Below are 22,829 nucleotides of genomic sequence, written 5' to 3' on the forward strand. Positions count from 1 at the left end.
ATGCAATATGATACAATGCCATCTGACCACAACTTCTCAAGCTTCAGTTAATTACACATATGATGTCATTTTTTAAAACTACAATTAAAAAGAAGAGCAGATAGTTCTCAATAACATGAAATTTTTAATTTGACCTTCCTTCCCTCCATCAGGGAAAATTGTCTTTTCTCCAGTTTCATCTAGACAGACTATTTTCTTCCCAGCAATGTCTGCCTCTGGGCTCTGGCCAGTCCAACACTGACTGATACAAGTCTGAGGATAGAGCAGAATAAGATCTTACAGAGACGGAGTTAATAATTATCTGTCACACACATTCTCAGGAAAAATTACTGAATAGGTTCAACTTATGAAAACACTGGATCTTTTGCTGTAACTCTTAACTATGACCATGAACATTTGCTATTGAAAAAACAAACTCTGTAACTTTTTGAAATGCCATTTGGGTATAACTTGAATATTTATAGCTGTTTGATCACATTCTAGGACAAGAACTACAACAAAATATAACAAAACTCACCTACTCCATTTTTTATGTAGAAAGAACCACTCACCTTCCATATAACATGATAATTAGAATTTTTAAAAGAAATTATTTTGCTGTCCTTCTTCACTTATTTACAAACTGCCATAGACTTGCAAAGAATTCTATTCTATCTTTTCAGTAGCATAAGTTTTCATAAATTTAGGAAGAGCATAGACTTTATTCTACATGCAAAATGTGTACAACTACTTTGTCACCTTGATCAGACCAGACCCTTGGATAAATTTAATAACACTGTTCTGATTTTTTGGAATACACAGACTTCGATTACATATATATGTAGAGGTAGACTTTCAAACAAAAATTTGAAACACAATTAAGACTTTTCAATAAATGCATTTTTAGTGCAGTGCCATAATAAAAATCAATGCACTTCAAGAACATCCTGCCACTCTCTGGGAACAAATAATCCATCAGTGAAAATGTTTTCAAATATACATCTGAAAATACAGGATTACATCCCCATTTTCCCATATACAGCGATTATTACCTTTTACAAAAAGCAAGCACTAGATGATTGTTTTTTATTATAATCAGAATTTGTGTTACCTAATATAATATGATACATGTATATGACTTACACAAATAAGCAGAATAAATCTTCATATTTATAGAGATCCATTATGTTTGATGTGATCAGCACACCATTTTAACCACACACAAAAGAAAACATGTACTTTAATCGCTTGTGTCTCACATCAGAGATAGAGTAATAGCAGAGTGGCTCCTAGCAAAGATTCTTGTATGTTTCTTACATGAGACAGTACATATCAGTATTAATCCCAGGGAGAAGTAGATGTCATTCTCTGACAGGGTCAGGGATCACTGTCTATCTAAAAATTATTTTTAAAAATCCCTTTATTTTAATGTTTCATACACAGTAAGTGACATATATATTGGTAATTTCATCCTGCTGTATGAATTCATCGTGTTAAAATAAGAACTCTATGGCAAATATTAACATTGTCAGGTCTGTATGCCCAGGTTTGAAAAATCCAGGTGTCCATTCCTGGCTATATTTAACATTGCCAAGTGTCAGAGGCAAACACTGGTGTAGTCAGAATGCCATCCTCATTTCTGATACAGCCAGAGTTCCAGCCTTTTCTCTGATGGAGCCAGTGTTCCATAGCAACCATTTGAGACAGCCAAAGCTCTGTCCCCATCTTTGACATTACCAGCACTTCATCATCTCATACATTTCTGGCTTCCGTGGCAATATCTCTAAGAGACAGAGATCTGGCCTCATTTCCAACACTTGGTCCTACTGTCCTTCATAAAAAGGCTGTGTTTGCATCCATAAAGCCAGGATTTTGTATTTTTCTTTGATACTGCCAGCATTTTTCCCACATAAATTATATGGTCAAAGTTTTGTTCTCAAATTTGGTATCAGTGAGCTAATATGGCACAGTTGGTATAAACAGGTGAATGTGCAGGAACACATCCTTGATCCTGAAACATCCAAGGTTTATCCTCATGTTCTGACTCAAATGGTGAATGCAGATATAGCCAGAGATCTGCCCACTCCAATGGCATACCTGCAATGCCAATTTCATCTGTGAAGAGCAAGGCCTCATGGCAGAATCCCTTACCTTTGAGGGGTCCACTGTGTTTCTTCTATATCCATCTTTCCACCACAAGTGCTAATCACAGAAACAAATTACTCAGATTTAATGTTCTACAGTGAAAAAAAATTATAGGTATTTATAATTTGGTAAAAACCTTTGCGCTCAAAAGTTGTCAAGTTTGGTTCTTGATGAGTTACGCTGAAACACTTGTATTTTATTTAAAAATATTTTGTCTTCATACTTTTTGATGCACAATATACAAATTTAAGAATTTTGACATCATACATAAAGAACATCTTTTTAATATAGTATTTTCAAGACTGTTGAAAATTTGCCAATTTGAGTGTTTTTTCCTTTTAGTCCGTTGTTTAGGAAGAAAAATAGATACTTGGATTTCACTGTCAAGTATCTGTTAAAATCAAATGCCAGAATTTACCTTTCACTTAAAACGAAAATTGTGAATTTTGCAACATAGTATGACTTCTATTGTTGAAGTTTTAATCGACATAGCAAACATCACATGATTTTAATGAGGAATTCTTTTTCCTCATTTGTGATGGAGAAAGGCCCTCAAAAAATCCCAGGGGAAAAAGACTATAACAGAGTTTATCTGCAAATACAAAATGTGACTTCTGTGAAAGTTTATTTCAACATGGGATTCTGCTACACTCCACAGCTCTTGGCTGGAGTTAATTTTGGTCCTCCATGGCTGAGTGCACAGGATCCAGTTAATCAGCCAGGTGAAGTTGTGTGACAGTAAACCAGGAGTATGTGTACTCAGCATGGTAGAGGAGCCTGACCTTAGTCTCTCATTATATCATTTAATTGTTTGATTGTCAGTGATAGTTAATTAGTTTTCATTAGTATGAAGATACTTATTTTACCCCAATTCTATGAACTGGACAATTACTTAACATGAATACATGATCAGCAGATCCTTTAATGTTTTTTCTGAAATATTCTGAAGGTTGTGTTAGAAAGTGACTCTAGAGTCTTGTCTTTCAATTTGCAGATGCTGGAAATTGAACACTGAAAATTCAAACACATCTTTTGAGCTCTTAATTTTTCATTGTTAAAAATCAGACTTTAAGTGTTATGCATGTAGGAATAATGAATGGCATCCAGATTAGCACATCATTATTATTTTTTTTTAAATCCTGTATACCTTTCTTTCTGCAAACTACTTCCTGAAAGGAAAATATATGTTATTTATTATTTAGCCATTTAACCTTATTTTACTGCATCAATATAGTGGATAAACAGAAAGACTAATTGTTTAACTAGAAAGAGTTAAAAGTGGAAGAAAGTGAACAAAACATATTCAGGAAAAGAGGAAAGTACAGTAATTTCACGATTATAAGCCGCACTGAGTATAAGCCGCACTTCTGGGTTTCAGCAACTTTTTGTTCTTTGTCCATATATAAGCCGCACCTGATTATAAGCCGCATGTTACAATACAGAGTGTGATAAAAGGTATCTGTTCAATCACCATCTGTTGAGGGTGGGGACAGTGATCCTTATCTCAATGGCAGATAATCTACTAATGGGCCATCCATTGAAACTAGGCGGGGCATTGTTCTTTATCTTTTCACACCCCATCCTTCCTCCAGTCAGTCATTTTCTGCTAATGGCCCATTGAGTCCCACTGTGGGACTGATAAAATTACTGCATCCCATTGGAAGTTGCTCCAGCCAGGGGGAAGAGCCCAACATTTCTTACCAAGATAAAAACAGAGGTTTTGGGACACTAAGGGAGCCCCTTTCTCCACTGGACTCCAGAGGAAAACCAGATTTCTCCACATCACCACTGGACCTCCGGAGGAAAACTGCACCTTCTGCAGGAGCACTGCTTCAACTGAATCACATCTGCCACTGTAGGAGGATGCAGCCACCATTTAATGGGACTGCTACCAACACCCTGCCTGACAGGGTGTCAGGTTGTACTCTGTCAGGGTTTGGAGTTTGTTCCTTTGTAGTACTGTATTTCTATTTTAATTTCCCTAGTAAAGAACTGTTATTCCTAATTCCCATATTTTTGCCTGAAAGCCCCTTGATTTCCAAATTATAATAATTTGGAGAGAGGGCGTTTACATTCTCTATTTCAAAGAGAAGTTCCTGCCTTTCTCAGCAGACACCTGTCCTCCAAACTAAAACAGCAACTTTTTGTTCTTTGTCCATATATAAGCCGCACCTGATTATAAGCCGCACTTTGGGTTCGGACCAAAATTTTAGTCAAAATGGTGCGGCTTATAATCGTGAAATTACTGTACTATAAAGAAGCAGAATACAGAAAGGATGATGCAAATGTATGACCAAATTAGAGAAGAAGAAGGGAAGGGTAAGAGCAGAGCTAGAAAAAATACAAATGATAGCATGCCTAAGTAGGCTACCATAGACACAGAAGGTAAAAGGAATAGAACAGGATGATGAGGGAAAAATTCCTTCAAGTTCTGTGCCAAGAGTCCTAATTTAATCTTAGATACTCAGTAAATAGGTAAAAAGCTTTCTTGCAGAACTCTTTAGGTAGCAGAATGTGTACTGAGACTCAGAAACTAGCAAGTATTCCTAAGTTAAACTTCTTAAGTCTAAACATATGCAAACTATTTGGTTCATGTTCCAGTGGTGCCTCAGCAGTAGAGCTAGCCCTTTTTTCCCAGTGATCAGATTTCCATCAGCAATTTAGTTCTAGCTGGTTTCTTCCCTGCTCAATTCTTTGCATTCAAAATTTCCTGCTTGAAGCACATGATGTGCTGTGTTCTCAAGTCAAGAATGAAAGAGAATAAAGAATTGCTAACAATCATGAGGAGGCATTTAGGTATCCCAGACTTCAGAGGTTTTACAATGGAACAGTCTTTATGTAAGCTAAATCTATAAGCACCTACTATGTCTACCAAGGGTCTAGTCAATACAGTTGATGAAGTCTAGATCTATAGAGTCTAGACATCACAGGGGGATGGCTGCTTTAGGCTACAATGAACATTTCTCCAGACTCCAGTGAGTATATCGACCAGTTCTTCAGTGACAAAAGTGGCTGCATTGGTATCCAGGTGACATACAGATAACTAACTATAGGCCAGATAAATCCCATACCACATAGAAGATTGCACGCTATTTTTGGCAGGATGTCACTTAATACACAGCACAATCCTAAAGGCATTTATCAGTGAAATATGAAATGCTGAAGAAGGTTACTTAGTAGCCTAACTTAGGGCAGAAACTATTTCAAAACTTATAATGAAAAATTACTTTTCAACACAATGTGTAGTTCTAGTGATTCTTTTTTTTTTTTTTTTAATCTGTTGTTCCTAGTTTCAATTAAAAATGTGTTAAAAATGTAATACAATTAATTTGGTGTTGTAGGCTATAGTTTCCCACCCAACTTAAATCTACACCCCTGTCATTCCACGGCTTCTGAGAAACCAATATCTAAATTGATGGTAACAAATCTTAGCCTTAGAAAAATCCATGGCACTTATTATCAAGGCTGAGACTAAGGTAAAGTGTCCATGACATCTCTACTGGCATTTATCACAATTCTATACCCTGTTTGTTGAGCTGTAGCTCATGAGATGCAAAAATTTGATATTTATAATATCTCTTTTCAGAATATCAAATTAAAAAAAAAAATAACAAAAAAGAGAAAAATAAATGCCTTCAATAAAAATAAAATCCTTGATAATTGAAAACTATCTGAAGCTGACATTTTTTAATTTCTAAAGTCTGATCTCTTTGGGAAAAAAAAAAAAATTATGCTTAAGTATTCCTAAGGCAGTGAACTATAGTGGTAAAAAGACTCACGAGAAAAGTCTATTGCTTTTTTGCAATACAGCCAAAAGATCTTGAAATGTTTTCTGCTGGAGTATATAAAATCATATATAGCAAATGAAGATTTGAATACTAATATGTGTTTCATTTTCTTTTGATTTTCTTTTCTATATCTAGAAATTTTGTCATATTTCTATTTTGCAGTTAGTTATTTAAAATAATTTTGCAACTATAAATGAGAGTTTTGCTACAGTTCTCACCAGGAACACTTTTGCTACCCTGTGTTTAGGGTGGTAGGTATATTTCATTCAATTTATTAAATGAAATAAGTTATTTAATAATATATCTGGAACTTTAAATATTTTTTTTTCATTTTAGATTGAAAAATTCACTTTTTAGTTTGTATAAGGGAACTGAGTATGCCACAATTCAAGGTTTTCTTTTTTTTAATTTGATTTTGATACAGTTGTCTTCACCCTATAGTTTTCTTTAGACGTATCTTCAGAGGGTAATTTTTGAGATATTTTTGGAATGTGAGAGGCCTCTAGACGAGCACTAAGTATATACATGAGGGAACTTAGCATTTTCACCTGTAGTAGGCTCATTCTGGCCAGCACCTGAGTACTATTTTTTGCTCACTCAGTGGTATGGATGCAAAATTGGAAGAACAAAAGCCAAAAAGTGGTCATTCAAAACCAAAAGTTTAATAAGTGAAAAAAAATGATAAAATAACAAGAAAGGCAAAATAAGACAGTCATGCACAACTTCCCATTAGTAGGTAGATGTTTGACCAATTCAGCCTTGAAAGCACGAGTAACAGTCTTGAAAAGACAGATATTCATAATCATGAATGTCCTTGCTTCTTCTTCGTCTTACTGAGCTTTTAGTGCTTAGCCTAATATCCTATGATATAGATTATCCCTTTGACCAATTTGTCATCTGCCCCAACTCCTTGCAGCATTTGTGCTTCTTGTTGCAAGGACAGATTGGTAGGAAGAAAACCTCAGTGCTGTGCAAGTACTGCTTAGCAACACTGCTGTGTTATCAAACTGGTTTTAGTTGCAAATCCAAAGCACAGCAACATACCACTGCTACAAAGAAAATGAACCACATTCTAGACAGACCAAATATACCAATTCTGCTCTTATACCATTAAAGTTCAAAGACAGTGAGTAAGGAGATATTGTAAGAGCTCAATGTTCCTCACTTCTACCATAAGTGACTACTATTTTGCACTTTCAATCCCATACATACGAAAGACCTTAGACATAGAAAATATAGCCTTTCAGGGAAACCCAGTAAAAACTTGAAAGGTATAATTAGGATGTTTTATATTCTGCATCAACATTGTAATATTTTGTGGACCTACGTTTTTAGAAATACAAAGTCAGAATTGAACAGAAAGAGAAAATGGTTGAGAAAGCTTTGGAAGACACTGTAATAGCATTTATTTATTGAAGGGAAAATTGAAAGGTGAGGCAAAGTTGAAAGATAAGTCAATGAACCAACTGTGAAAGATAAATCTGAAATGGCACCTGTTCAACAATGGTGTATAAAAATGGTAAAAGTTGTTGGATGGACAGGATGGAGAGAATGAAAAAAATAAAATAGAAGTGCTTAGATGCAGAAGGGCTACTATCTTTGTAGTTATTTTTATATGTACAGTACAAACCCTCTCTGAAAGTAGAGTGTTCCAGAAAATGTGGTGTTTGAATCATCAGAATAATTTACTACATCTGAAAATATTCTTTTGTTTTTATCAGACTCTCACTAGAGTCTTTCTCTGTCTAAAGTCCAGCACAGGGCCTCAAAGATGATGAAAGGGATGGAGTACCTATGTAATTGGAAAGGTTAGCAGAGTGGGACTGCTCAATCTAGAGGATTCTTGAGGAAGAGGATCTGGTGAAAGAGGTCCCTGAGGAGGTAGAGGAGCCCTAAGGAAGAAGGAACAATCCAGAGAGACACAAAGAAGAACGAAACAAGGAAGAGAGATGATGCAGGAAAAGATTTGCTATGAGACCAGTCTGGGTCTGATGGAGTCAGAGCCTGCTGTTGGAGCCTGCACCCATAGCTGAGCTGGGTGAAAGCTGTGTTCAGAGTCTGCAAACCAATGCTTGCAGTCACAGTCCAGCAGGAAATAGCCAGCAGTCAGAGTCTGCAGCTGGACCCTATGGTAGGAGCTTGCTGTAGTCAGAGTCAGGATGGCTAATCTGTAATAGAAGAATTAACCAGGACCCTTTTCCTGTTGTTGAATGAGGGTCTGTGTCTTGGCTCATTTCTATCCCTTATGAGAGGTCTGCTGCAACAATTTGCCCTCAGTAAAGATTTCCACTTCAGAAATGTGTCCTTTTAATGTAAAAGGAACTACAATTATTAGATGAGTTTAAGTCACCTAATTTTTAGATGTCTAATTTGCAATAGGTTTACCCCACTCTTCACCTGCTGGCTTTCTAGCAAGCCCAAGTGCAAAGTTCTGCATCTATGTTTGTGTAATCCCATACATGAGAGCAAACAGGAAGAAGTCATTTAGTGCAGCTCTGAGAAGAACTTTGGGGATTCTTGGGAATAAAAAGATGGATATGAGACAACTGTGTGAACTCACTGTCCACAAGGCCAAATTCCTCTGGGCTGCATCGAAAGCAGTGTGGCCAGCAGGTTGAGGGAAATGATCCTCCCCCTCACAACACCCTACCTGGGCCATTCTTGTTTCTTTTGTATGTATAAGTGGTAATAAATCACTCCCTGAAGATCCATGATTAGCAGATACTCCTCCACCTTCTTAGTCTTTGGACTATGGGCATTCATAAAATGTCTTGAATGTTCTGAGTACTCCAGAAAAATGCCTTGCACAAGAAGTTTTTTTAGTTTGATTCTTTGCTGCAGAGAAGTTTTTGGTGGACAGAAGCTGCTACCAAATTAACTAAATAAAAAGGTATAACAGCTTTTAAACATGTTAAATAACTGATCAAAGATCAGAGAAACAGAGTATTATCCATACAGTTTAGAAAAGCTGAAGAAAGAAGAGTTAATATGAATAAATAAAGAAGGAAACTGAGCAATGCCAACTTACTCCTTGACAATCAGAAATTTTTGTTTGTTTGTTTTCTTTGGATTAAATTTCTATTCTATTTGAATTCTTAAAAAAAGCACCAAAAACTTTAACGAAGAAAATAGGCAATGAAGAGTTACATCCAGAAGAAGAGCTGCTATGATTTAAGTCTATCAGAACTGTCTTGCTAGTCACATTTCTAAATCACTTAATAGATTCCTTATGATATTTCTCCAGAACTTTTTGCTTTCCTTCTGCTTTTAAAGTTGAAAATCAAGCATTATATCATGTTCATTCTCAGTTCCTAATCTACTGTTTACTTTGGTTGCAAAAAGTACCCTTTTGTGTCTTGGGAAGGGAAAAGAAAAGAATGTTTAGCAATCATCTAAATGCAGGCTGAGTATATAGAATTGCATTTACTCTGAAGATTGCAGCTAGCTGGCACATGAGCAAAAACAACAGGGACACTCTTACATTTCCACCTTAAAATCATAGAATCACAGAATATCCTGAGTTTGAAGGGATCCACAAGGATCATCGAAGTCCTGCTCCTGGCCCTACACAGGACCATCCCCAAGAGTCACTCCATGTGCTTGAAAGCACTGTCCAAACACATCTTAAGCTCTGTTAGGCTTAGTGCTGTCACCATTTCCCTGGACAGCCTGTTCCAGTGCCTGGCCCCATCCTTTTCCCAACTCTTTCTGTCAGAAAACAGTGCAGCATTTTTAAAAGTCAGTATATAAAGCTCCCCTTTAACCTATTTATATTTAACTACTTTTCTTAGTAACTCATGGAGAATAAAATGAATATTTATATAGGTTCTTTTTTTGCTCACACTTCAGTGCACTCTCATTTCAATAATTTGTATCAGTTTCCATTGTTCTCAGGCAGTTTATGAAATTCAAAACTGGTCCCAAAGAGAGTCTACATAACCTCATATAAACAGCTTTTAAATTCATATAAAATGTATCACTTGTTTCTTTTTATTAGGAAAAAAAAAAAAAGATAAAAATTATTCTGAGATTTCAATAGAAAATTTAAGAGAAAACATAAGAAGGGTGATTCTTTTCTGGCGCTTCCTGGTTTTTAAAATATGAAGTGTCTAATTCTAAGACCAATTCAATTATTCTGTACCTTGGGGTTGTAGAGGACACCTGCTTATTGCTCTGCAAAGAAACACATAACTGAGCTGTCCTTAAGAGAGGTCTGCTTTCACTGCCTCTGGAGATTTGAAGTTAGTTCCTTTCTTTACCAGGTGGTTGCTAGGAAGACAAGGATAGAGAAAGTCCTTTGCACTGGTGGTGGTTGTTGAGTGATGTCATTACCTTCTGTTGAAGCTATTGCACTTTTCATATTGAACATTCACTGGGCTAGAGTGAGACTGAGAAAGAAATTCAAGTTGCATGTTTCTGTAAATGCTTTGAATGCAAAACACCAAGAACATTCAATGCAGTACATGTCAGGTTTACCAAATTGTAGTTGAGTAGCTAAATACTTTGGACACAAGTATTTTCTAATGGCTCCATAAGAATTTTATTGTTCAATAAAACAAAAATTGAACAATTTCTGTAGAAAATTCTGTGTTCCCCTTCCTCACAGTACTGAGTAACTTATAGACAGGACATATTTTCAAATACAAAAAAGTAGGGTGGCTTTATGATTCATTGACTGCTTATACCCTAGCTAGGAATCTCCTTTTCAAATGGGAAGAATATAGATCCTTCAAGAACAGAACAAAGGAGGGACACTTGTAAAAATGAAGAATAAATATTCATGCTCCTTATTGCACATTAACAATATTGAGTAGTATTTTATGCATGCCATTAATGTTTAATAGCTCAAGTGTGTAGGTATCTGGTTTTTCTCATGTAGTTTCAGTATTTTCTTTTGATACCAGGAATTTCAGTGAATATATAGACAAAAAAACCCAGTACTTCTTCTTGCATATATAGTAATTACTGCACTTCCAGCCACATATTTTACAAGTCTAAGTTTTAGTTTTCTAAACAACTTTTGTTTCTTAGTTATTAGAAGTGGAAGTGGTAGTCGTAGCCCAACACTTACATAAATGTAAAAATGCATATTTGCTGTAGAAAACAAATGGGTTTATATTTATGGCGTTGTGTATGACACTTTTCTGCTCTTTGAAAAACAGTAAGATTTATTAGATCATTTTTCCTTTGCTGACAATGCTTTATATGTGTTTAAAATACAGATAATAAAAATGGTGCATATACTTAGCAAAATCTGATAAATAAAACAAAAGCTCCACCAAGAGTATGAGTGCAGCAGTATAAAAATTTGAAAGGGTATCATAACAACATCAAATTGATAAAGGTTCATTAATTGTTTTTCCTACTGTACTGAGTCATAGACCAACAGACAAGCATATACATAAAGAGAAGATATCTATGAATTGCAAAAAGTGTAGTTCAGTATGAGAGCACTTTCTGAAATAAATGAGGTAGCAAATAATATGTAGAATAATTAATATGAAACAGCACTAAGCAAAAATTCAGAACAAAGCCACAACAATAGAACAGCTTGAAACTTCCTATTATGTACACTGCATTAATAAATTAAATAGAGTCCTACAGCACCGAAATACCATGGATGGTAATTTTCTGGAAGAATGTGATCTACACATAGAATATGGTTTGCCACACTAAAAAAAAAAAAAAAAAAAAAATCACAATGATGAATTCAAAGGTAAACTCTGTCTCGTTCTGGTTTGATTTTATCCCTGTGTCTACCATGGGAAATGCAAATAATTCCAAATATGGTAGAAGAAACTAGAAAAATCTGAGTTTTGACTATCTCCTTAGGTCTCTTCTACCACATATTAGCACAATTTTTCTTACCATCCAGGCCAATGGAACATACAGATAGTCCATGGTTTATGGTCCTACTCAGAAAACAAAAGGGGTCATCTTTATCTCCCAAATTAATTTATCACAGGGAAAGCAATCTCCTTAAACTTACGGGATATTTTCAGTTTCTGGGACACTATTTGAAAATTTTGCAAATAATTTTGAAAGAACTTGGTAGATTAATATATCAGATTCTCTTTGTCACCAGGAGAAAGGATCCTCTAGTAGAGGAGAAAAATATGGTAGGATATGTGACAGGAAGTAGAACAGCACTGTCCACTGAGATATAAATGCAATAGGCAAGGTTAGTAAGGATTAGCCAAAGCACACATGTGTGCAGGAAATATTCTGGTATACAATGTGTGACAAGAGCAAGACATGTTTCATTTTACTGAAGACATGGTTTTCAGCTGCAATGTAGAGGAAATAAATATAAAGCAAAGCCAGAGAAAGCAAAACTGTACCTTTAAGTCACACATGAATTATCTACTTATCTGTATCAACTGTGACCAACTTAACAGTCTTCTGGGATGAAACAACTGCCTGGATGGATGAGAGTAGTGAATAATGTCTACCTTGACCTCAGCAAGGCCTGTACCTATGCCTCTTGCAATTCTCTCATAGGCAAATTCAGGAAGTGTGCAGTGGATGAGTGGACAGTGAGGTGGATTGAGAACTGGCTGAACAGCAGATCCCAAAGGACTTTTATTGGTGACACAGAGTCTAACTGGAGGCCTGTCACTAGTGGTGTCCGCCACTAGTGATGTTCCAGTATTGTTTGACCTGCCCATCAACGGCTTGGATGAAGGCACAGATCCTCCTCAGCAAGTTCACTGGTGACACAAAGCTGTGGAGTGGCCCAGAGAGCTGTGCAGCCCTTCAGAGGGATCTTGGCAGGCTGGAGAGATGGGCAGAGAGGAGCTGCCTGAAATTCAACAATGGCAAATGCAGGATCCTGTACCTGGGGATGGATAATCCTCCAGCGCAGGCTGGGACCTGACCTGCTGGAAAGCAGCTCTGCAGAGAAGGGCCTGGGGGTCCTGGTGGACAACAAGCTGTCCATGAGTCAGCAGAGTGTCCTGGGGGCCAAGGAGGCCAATGGGATCCTGGGGTGCATTGGGAAGAGCACTGTCAGCAGGTCAAGGGAGGTGATCCTGCCCCTCTACTCAGTCCTGGTGAGGTCACATCTAGAGTGCTGTGTCCAGTTCTGGGCTCCTCAGGACAAGAGAGACATGGAGCTCCTGGAGCAGGTCCAGCAGAGGGCAACCCAGATGATCAGGGGAATGAAGCCTCCCTCTTACAAAGAAATGTTGAGGAGGTCAGACCACTTTAGTCTTGAGCAGAGATGACTGAGAGTAGACCTCATCAAGGTCTAAAAGTATCTGAAGGGAGAGCGTCCAGAGGATGAAGCCAAGTTCTTTTCAGTGGTGCAAAGCAATAGGACAAGAGGTAAGAGGCAGAAAGTGATGACAGGAAATTCTTGGCTGTGCAAGTTACTGAGTACTGAAACAGATTTCACAGACAAGTTGTGGAGTCTCTCTCACTGGAGATGTTCAAGAACATGTGGACACAGTACTATGCCATGTGCTCTAGGATGACCCTGCTGGAGCAGGGAGGTTGGACCTGATGACCTTTAAGTGTTCACTTCCTACCTGACCCATTCCATGCTTCTGCAAGGGTGATGGAAATAGTACTAGTTGACTCTGAGCTGATATACATGGTGTTAACTGGCTAGAGCAGGGCAAAAGATAAAATCAAGGGACTGAAATCGATTCTGAGGAGTTGTTAACATATCATGAGGACAGGATCACTGAAAATCTAAATATTGCCTTTCTAAGTACAAGGTAAGTGCATGAACCATGCATACAATATCATGGGAGCTGATAAAATAATTAATCAATTAATAGAAGCCATAGATGGGTTAAGTAAAAAGGGAAAATCTAAAGGAAGTGGCCAGTTTCGCCACATTTTTTTTTTCATCTAGTCTCATCATTTTCCTCATGAGTAAAAGATGTTTTAGCTTAGAGTGAGCAGCTATGTCTTGCTATCTCTTGTCAAGAGACAGTAAGCGAAAAGAAGTCTTATCAGCATTTGTCTTTTATGTGAGGAGGAAAGAGGCATTTGCTTTTCCCTGTTATTTCATAAGGCATCTAGTAGGGAAGTCCTATTCCAGACAAGCTGCGTGGGATTTACTTCAAGCAAACATCTGAACTCTTCTTCTCAGGCTCTTTAGGAAAACAAAATAATTAACAATGGTATAAAACACATACAGTGCAACTGATCTCTTTTAGTTAGTTACTTTCTGATTACAGGAATGGTGTCCAAGAGTAGCCTATTTCTCTGCAATGAGATGAGACTAACTCAAATGTAGAGTTCTACAATCTAGATCTGTCATTAGCTAAATATAAATAAACTTTGAGATATAAAGTCAAATGTATCAAGCATATGATAAAATGGTATATTTCAAGGCAAAATAACCACCTTTTCCTTTTTTTGTTGCTTTGCACGAACAAAAGGGACAACTCAAGTCCCCATTTCTTTAATTTTCTGTAACCAGATCATTTTGGAACAAATTCTGTCACTTAGATTAATGAAATACAAAGATCTAATGTCCTAAGTATTCTGAAAGACCTTACAAACAGTGCAAGTAGGAAATAGCATTGTATAAGTTTTTTTAATCAGCAATTGTGTACCCTGAAGAAAAACTTAGGTTCTAAAAATGCATTTTTCTGCAAACCTTATGGAAAAAAAATCCGTATTTCCTGATAAACCAGCAAAGGATTAGCCTGCTGTCACAGAAATTGGAAATAACAAGTGCTGCAAAGTTACTGTTCTTAAATCATTTGCAGATCGCAATGATTTCAAAACTTTGTATTCAAAGTTGGCTCTGGGCACCCTGCTGCTTTAGGCAATCTTCAGCATACCACATTTTTAGCTGTCTCATTTAATTTTTTGACTATATTTCTAACTTTTTTCCCCAACCAATTAAAACTGGTGTGTTTTCTATGAAGTTTTTTTTTTCTTTTTTTCTCTTTTCTTTTGTCTGCTTGTCTGATAGTAGGTTCTTCTGTTAAATCCTTGCAAGTTGTCTTTGAAGAGCACCATTTTTTCACCATCTTGTTTTAACTTTGTCTCATTCTTTCTGTTTAGTAACATTTCATTTGCATTAAGCATTTTGATATCCAACAATTTGTTTGCTTCAATAATCTAATGTTACATTATGTGCTTCCTCCATCTCAACACCCCCTCTTACTTATTCTTTCACATCTCTATTAGTTCATTTATATAATGTTCACACCTTCCTGAAATGCCTTTTCCCTTTTTTTCACTGTCTGCATAAACTGATATGACCATTCAAACTTCTCATTCTGTAGTACATCAACACTACCTGGCTAAGGCTTGAACACAGACATACCTTGAACAGAAATCACACAGATACAGATTCCTCTGTAGGCACAAAGTGGTGGTTTTTGGGGCTTTTTGTTTGTTTTGTTTTGTTGAGTTTCTTTCTTTTCTTTTTCTAATATGTTGTCCTGGGCTCAGCTAGAGTTAATTTCTTCTCAGTGTCTGTTACAGTGCTGTTTTTTTGGATTTGGAATGACAATGTTGTCAATAACACACTGATGTTTTGTCTGCTAAACTGTGTCTATCTTAAGTCAAGGAATTATTTTTTGACTCATGCTCTGCCAGCAAGGAGGAATGCAAAAGAAACTTGGAAGAAGCACAGCTGGGACAGGTGACCTGAACTGAGCACAGGGACATTCCACACCACAGAACACCATGCTCAGTGTGTGAACAGATGGGAGTTACCCCAAGAGTGGCTGATCAGGATTTGGGATGGGGGATCTGGCATCAGTCAGCAGGCAGTGAGCAATTGGACTGTGAAACACTCGGGGTTTTTTTCCCTTTTTCTTATAATGACTGATATTATTTAACAATTTGCCTTTTTTTATTGAATTATAATTTATTTTCAATTACTAAACAGTTCTTATCTCAATGTACAAGCTTTACTTTGATTTTCCTCCCCATTTCACCAGGTTGGGCAGGGTCAAAAAGAGAGTTGAGAAAAAAGCCGTGTGGTGCTTAATTTCCAGTTGGGCTTAAAACAAACAGGCAGCAAGACAGGCTGGAGTTATTTTTTACTTAAAAAGAGAACCTTGAGTTTTCTGTCAAAGATGGGTAGAACAGTCTAGGTATCTTCTCAGAATACGTTTGCCAAAGATTTTAGGTATTTTATTTTGCAAAAATACATAATGCCTTGAGTTCCACTTCTGTGTCCTACTGGCATCCCAGTATCTTGTCCTCACATTGGATATCTCATGTATTCACAGCTCAGAAATTTCACTTTATGCACGTTGATTCACTCGCTTATGGTATAAAAGAGTAATTTCATCAGTGAACACCAGGACACAGATGACATCAGAACATATGTCCAACCTGCTGTAAACAAATGTTGAAATTCTCCACAGTCTCTGCTTGGGTGTACTCTGTGACAAGCTGGAGCTAAGTTCCAAGTCAGATGTTTGAGATTCTGCAGCACTTCACCGCAATTAGTGAATATGCTCTGGTAGTTTCAACAATATTTCTAAACAAAGTTTCTCACTGAATGAACAGGAATTAGCAGTGCAATCTGTATATCTCTTTTCTATTTATTTATATATTAATTCTTGCTATGTTTAGTGTGATATTTGCAGCTTTCTATGTTCCTATTATCTTTGTAAAAAAAGAAAAAAACAACAAAACAACTTAATTACTTAACATATATTTACCTAATTACTGAACATGTTGAAATAGAGAATTGGAAAACTAATAGGAAGAGAGCTGATTTTCTGTTACCTCCTCCCTCCCCCCCATTTTTTTTCCTTCTGCAATTGTCTATCTTATTTGTAGTTGTGGTAAGTAATGACAGTTTTGTGGTCACTTAGCTTAAGCTTATAGGTCCAAACATGTAGGATTTTTTTTTTTTTTAAATAGACAGCAACAATTGAAATCTAGTGGGACCTTCAACATCAATTTTCATATCAGAGCTAAAAAAAGTTGCAATATTGTATGCATGCTTCTGGAAATCATCATCTCAGTTGTGCAACGGAGCTCAAGTTTTTCTGGTATTAAAGTTATGATATAGGATTTTTTTCTTTTTACTTAGCACTTTAAAGGACAATGAAGGGTATTTTTAAGTTTATTGATTTTTTTCTATTTTGTTTATGTCATGGTTGTAATTTGGAAGAGCTTTTATTGATTCTTTTAATATAATTGCATGTCTATCACCTAAATTTCCATTACCTTGCACTATTTACTGCCTATTACCCCTGTGTTAAGTGGTTATAAAATGATTCCAATTTATGTTATTAGCTTATGCTTATACTAGCTTATAGGCATAAATGATTATCAAATAGTGCAAAACTGGTAATAACCCAATCTTTGATATTGAAAATACGTTTATTAATTGTTAATGACATTCATAAAAATTGCCAGCAAGCTTGAAAAGACAAATTTACAAAAAGTAAGAAGGAAAGATTCTATTCCATGGGACTTTCAAAATAAGAAAGGTGTTACAGAAGCACTCTGGAGAGTTAAAAATTTGGATTTTATATTATCACTGGAAAATTAAAGAATATGCATGAGGAACTTGGGACAGATTATCTAGTCATGAGGTAATTAATGGGCAGAATAAACTGCAAACACTGACATGGAAATTTCAATGATGAGCACACACATAGAGTTTTTCAGTATCTGCAAGAGGAAGAAATTACAGGGTACAAATACTCAACAGAATTAGGTGAGCCAGCAGGTATTCTTTCATTCTGCAGTATTATTTTATGGAGCTCCAACCCCAAACTATCGCAATTCCACATTTTTGATACTTTCAAGCACAAGTCCTTGAGTACACAATTTCTTTCACACAGAGAGCAACAATACCGAATCCAAAAAACTTCCTTCCGCCTATGCTAACTGATTAAAATTTAGTCTGGAAAAGCCCTAGTCCTATTCTAAAGCTAACAACTGAATATTACTCAAGGAACTTGTGACCAGGGGGAACAACCAAGTGGAGTTGGTTAACAAGAAGTGTTAATGAATATGCTAGCTGAGGCTTGCATAACAGCTATTTTCTAGGTAGAGGCTACTTATAGATATAAGTGAATAACGTTGACTTACTTGCTGTGGAAATAAATGGGAGCATGAGGGAGAGATGAAGTCTGCCTGCCTTCCAAAGAAGGGAGTTATGATATGTGAGAAATAAATATGTCTGACTAAAACCAGGACCAAAGTATCCTGCTTTTTAATGCAATCACCTGCCTATTTCACCTTTGGTTGAGAATATTGCATCTGCTTAGACTGAACCCTCTTCTTTCCTCACATTCTATTTGCACAGGCCATGACTCTTTCTGCTGAAGGAGGAGCAAAGGATTTTGTGTTTGTGTATATTCTCCATCCTAACCATGTCACCTCCAACACAGGAAAGCAGAGCTGAAAACCCTGAAGCCTCTTAGCTGCTCTTTCTTGGTTTTCTTTTTTTTTTTTTTTTTGTGCAGCCTGAATCCCTCCTTCATGGTACTCAGAAAAATAAACAGGGGTTGTTTCTTGCATTGAAAAAGGCTTGCAAAGGAGAATAGAGAGGAGGATGAAGAGACAATGAAATCTTTGCAGAAGGGCTGGCAAGGAAAAGAAATTCTCATAATCAGTTACATCATTCATTACCATATATATCTAAAACAATGTGTTAGAACCCAGACATATTAGAAGAATTGTGCAATGCTAGTATTCTTTCAAAGACATTTTTCCTACTCAAAACCTGATTCTCATCTTTGCACCAGGATCATTCCCACTCATCTGTCCCATCTGTAAAATCCAACATAGTTATAAATACTGAGTAGCACTGAGACCATCTGAAAGGATTATAGTGGTTAAAATTGTCTTCTATAAATGACCAGTACTTGTGGCTACTTCCACAAAATGAGGAAAATTTAGAGAGGGAATTTTGAGGTAACAAGTCAACTTGTGTTTGCTATATGTGTTTGCTATATGGCATGCACAAATACCCATCTATTATACATTCACCACTCCTTTAGCAATCCTTTGCATTGTTTAAGATGTAAGAATAGAAGTAAGCATCTTCTGATCTATTGGGGACTTACTATGAGGTCTTAAGAATATACTTGCTAGTCTTCTTTGAACAGATTTGGACTTACACAGTTGTGAAATAATAATAATAGTTTCTTACTCTTTTCTTTATGTTTTTGCTTCTACTCCCTGAAGTTCTACAAGTGTGAATGGCTACTTAATCTGAATTCAAAATATGCTAACTATCTAAATAAATTCAGATTTCTTTGTTTGCTAATTGAATCCCTGAATGACAATTGTCATAAGAAAGACTGCAGTTTGTTGGCAGAGAGTACTTAGAAATGAAACATCAGTTTAATGGGTGTTTAGCTTAGTATTCTGTTATTTATAATCTAACTAATTTTACTGTTTTTGATTCAGAAGAATCAATTGTTCCAGGTTGTTTACAAAGTTAATAGGAAAGTTTATATATGTGATCTGAAACTTCAGTGTCTATTTAATCTCAGTGTCCTTTTTAGTTCCAGGTTTTGGCATAGTCCTTAGCTTTTGCTTTTTCTGCCTTTAATATTTCTAAAGTATAAACTCTAAAGAGCGAATTACAACCTATAAAGTATTATCCAACTTTGATTTCTTTTGCACTTTAATGTGGGAATATTTTATATTCCCACAAGCTGCAAATACTCAGTCTCGAACTCTCAATTGCATTGTGGTGGTAAGCACATTTCTGACAACCTTCTGCTTAGACTGTACTTTCTCCTGATCGGCCCATTTGAAATTAAAATAATGATAAAAGTAAGGAAGTTAAGATGAGAACTGTCAGGCAGTTGAAGCTATAATTTTACTGTATTTTGTATGGCTTGCTGCTGTTTGCTGGTGTTGCAAGGAGACATTATACAACGATTTGGAACTAATGCAAAGTATGTGAAGTTATCGCTACAACAATAAGGATACATCTAGTGTATGTATATCATTGGTATATTTCCTTATAACAATTAGGTATAAACACTTTAAAAATACTAGTTGTATCCTTTATATCAATACTAGTAAGTTGCTCTTGTTGATCCACTACTAACACATTTGGATTCACATTTGATACACATATATACTTTTCATCTCACAAATGAGTTATTCAAATCATGGTAGGCCTTACAAAGATTTTCATTGTATATCTTTCAGCTATTCTTTCCTCAGTATCTTTTTCCAAAATTCAAACATTTTCTGAACAGTTTTGTAAATTAAAAATATTTATTGGTAGGAATAATATTATGAGTAAATATATACAGAAATTAGTGTTTCAGCCTGTTAGAGGGTAAGAATTCCACACAACTTGTGACCCATGTCTGCACAGTGTGTTCTCACTAATTCAAATCCTTGAACTTCATCCAATTGCAGGTGACTGGTCTGTATATTCATATTATATTTAATTCACCATGATAGTCCAAGTTACGTGAATAAAATCCAGTGTAATGATGACAACAGGAAAAACTATCATTGTTATAAACACATGAAAACACACAAAAAGTTGTGTAATCAAGCAAAATGCAATGTAGAAGTGACTCTCTTTAGAAGTGTCTGCTAGTTAGAAAGATTCTGCTGGTTGTTGAAAATGAGTTGCTGGGAATAAAAAGCAGACTATCAGTAAGGTAGATTCACCATTCCAAATTTTAAATTAATTCAGTGTACAAAGAAAAAAGCATTTCTGATAATTCTTCATTTGTGCCATATGTTCTGTCTGCCTTCAGCAAACAATAGATTTAATGTGTTTTATCTTGTCTTTTGCTTTCATCCTCAAGTCAGTGATTATGTCATCTAATAATTTTCAGCATGAAAACTTTGAGATGCTAGAATATCTTTACACATCTACTTGCCTGTTGCTGCTTAATGAAACTGTTTGGTGTTCCATAACTGCATAGAAAAAAAAAGTTTTATAAGGAAAGACAGCACTACATTTTTTACTGTGAATAACCAAGATTATTGGTGTGTGAAGTAGAGAAGCTACTGTGTTAAAAACCTCCCTTAAGAGAAAGGTTTGAGTAGGGATAGTGCTAGTAACATACAGCTTCACTGTGCAAGCTGGCTCTAACCTGCAGTTGAGCTGAAAAAACAGCTAGGAGTGTGGACCAACAAGCACAGCACTGGCACTACTGGTCTATAAGTTGTTCAGATCTCACTTCAGCTGCAGCTCCCAGGAGCTCATAGGTGACCGTGACAGGCTTCCATGCCCCAAGGCTGCTCTGAAGGGAGCTCCCACTCTCTAAACCACCACTGTCACATTATTGCCCCCTTTTTCTTTGAGAAGCATGATGTTGTGTGGCATACAGACCAAGACCTTCCTTACTGTGCTCACTCATTGTGCCACTTAGGTTTTGCTGGTTTTGTTTCTGCACATTCCCAGAGCAAGTTCTTTCCTGAGAAAGCCTCTTTCCCTGTGCAGTATTACTTACTGTTTTGTGCTGTTTCTTAAAGATTCAAAGACCAATCAACAATATAATGATCTTTGTAGATAATTTCTCTGAAGTAAGGATAGAAGTGAATTAAAATAGATAAAAATTAGGCATAACATGTGAATACTGGTGGAATGTGCCATATTCTAGCTTGTATAAGATATGTTTAATAAAATATGCTTTATGTATCCCTGAAATACAGAATGTAATGTGAGACTGTGTCATTATTAGTAAATTAAACAGGTGGCAGGAGATGTAACTAGCTTCCTACATGCTCAAATCTAGTCATCCATAGCTATCAAATTGGAAGAATCCTGTTCTGGTTTTGTCCTAGACCAGTCAGGACTCCCAAGTGATGTCCTGACACATTGTGGCAAACACAACAGAACACCTTGCCTCTAATACATAGTTTGGATATGGTTACCTAGTTATAGAGAAGAGAATTTAACATGGGTTTGGGCTGTTCTGTACGTGTTCACAGTTTTGCTGATAGAAGGTGACAAGTCTGATTATAGTAATTTCACGAATACAAGCCGCACCAATTTGACTAAGATTTTGCTCCTAAACCGGAAATGCGGCTAATACTCAGGAGCGGCTAATATGTGAATAATTTTCTGACATTTACAACCTCAGAAGTGCCAGCCAGAGTGCCGAGCCGAGCTGCTGCAAAGTCGGCATTTTGCGATTGTTACAAATTGCTACTCTGTTGCACCGCGGGTGGAGCCTGGCTGCCTGCAGGCAGCACGGGGGGCGGGGAGAGAGGAGGGAGAGCTCTCTCCTTCCCTCCTCTGCCGCAGCCCAGGGGAGAAACGGGGGGGCCCCGCGCCGCCATTGTTGTGGCCCGGGGAGGAGAGGGGGGACCCGGGCCGCCACTGCCGCGGCTCGGGGAGGCAGCAGGGGGCTCCGTCCCTGCCTGCCACCACAGGGCAGCGCCGGGCCGTAGTGACCGAGCCCAGTGGCAGCGGTGGCTGGCCCCCAGTGGCTCCACCGAGCGGCAGCGCCAGGTTGGGTTACCTGGCCCCGTCGGCAGCCCCTAGCGGGCCGAGCCTGCACAGCCTTAGCTGAGCCAGTAAACCCTGCCCTGCCGCCGTTCTGTTACTATTTGGCAACTTTGTTGCACGCGGGTCCTCGCTGCGAACGACAGAGCGGCTTATACTCAGGTGCCGCTTATTTAAGGACAAAAAACGAAATATTTGCCAACACCCAGAGATGCGGCTTATACTCAGTGCGGCTTGTATTCATGAATTTACTGTAATTTACTAGTTTAAGTACACACTGAGTCTATTCCAGCAGGTTACAACTAGGCTATGGTGTCCTTCTATTTGCTTGTCTGCATTTCAATGTTGTACAAAACTTGGAAGAATTTGAATAATAAATATTGAGAAAGTTCTAATTCTTAATATCTTTCAATCCAGAGAGCATCTGGGACATGTGAGTAGTTCAGTTATAGTAGTTGTAGTTATTCAGGCAAAAAATGCAGAAGTTCAAATCAATCTTTCATATCCCAGAACATAATCTGACCCTCTCTTTCTTT

Source organism: Catharus ustulatus, chromosome 2 (genome assembly GCF_009819885.2).
Source record: "Catharus ustulatus isolate bCatUst1 chromosome 2, bCatUst1.pri.v2, whole genome shotgun sequence".
In the NCBI taxonomy this organism is placed as follows: domain Eukaryota; kingdom Metazoa; phylum Chordata; class Aves; order Passeriformes; family Turdidae; genus Catharus; species Catharus ustulatus.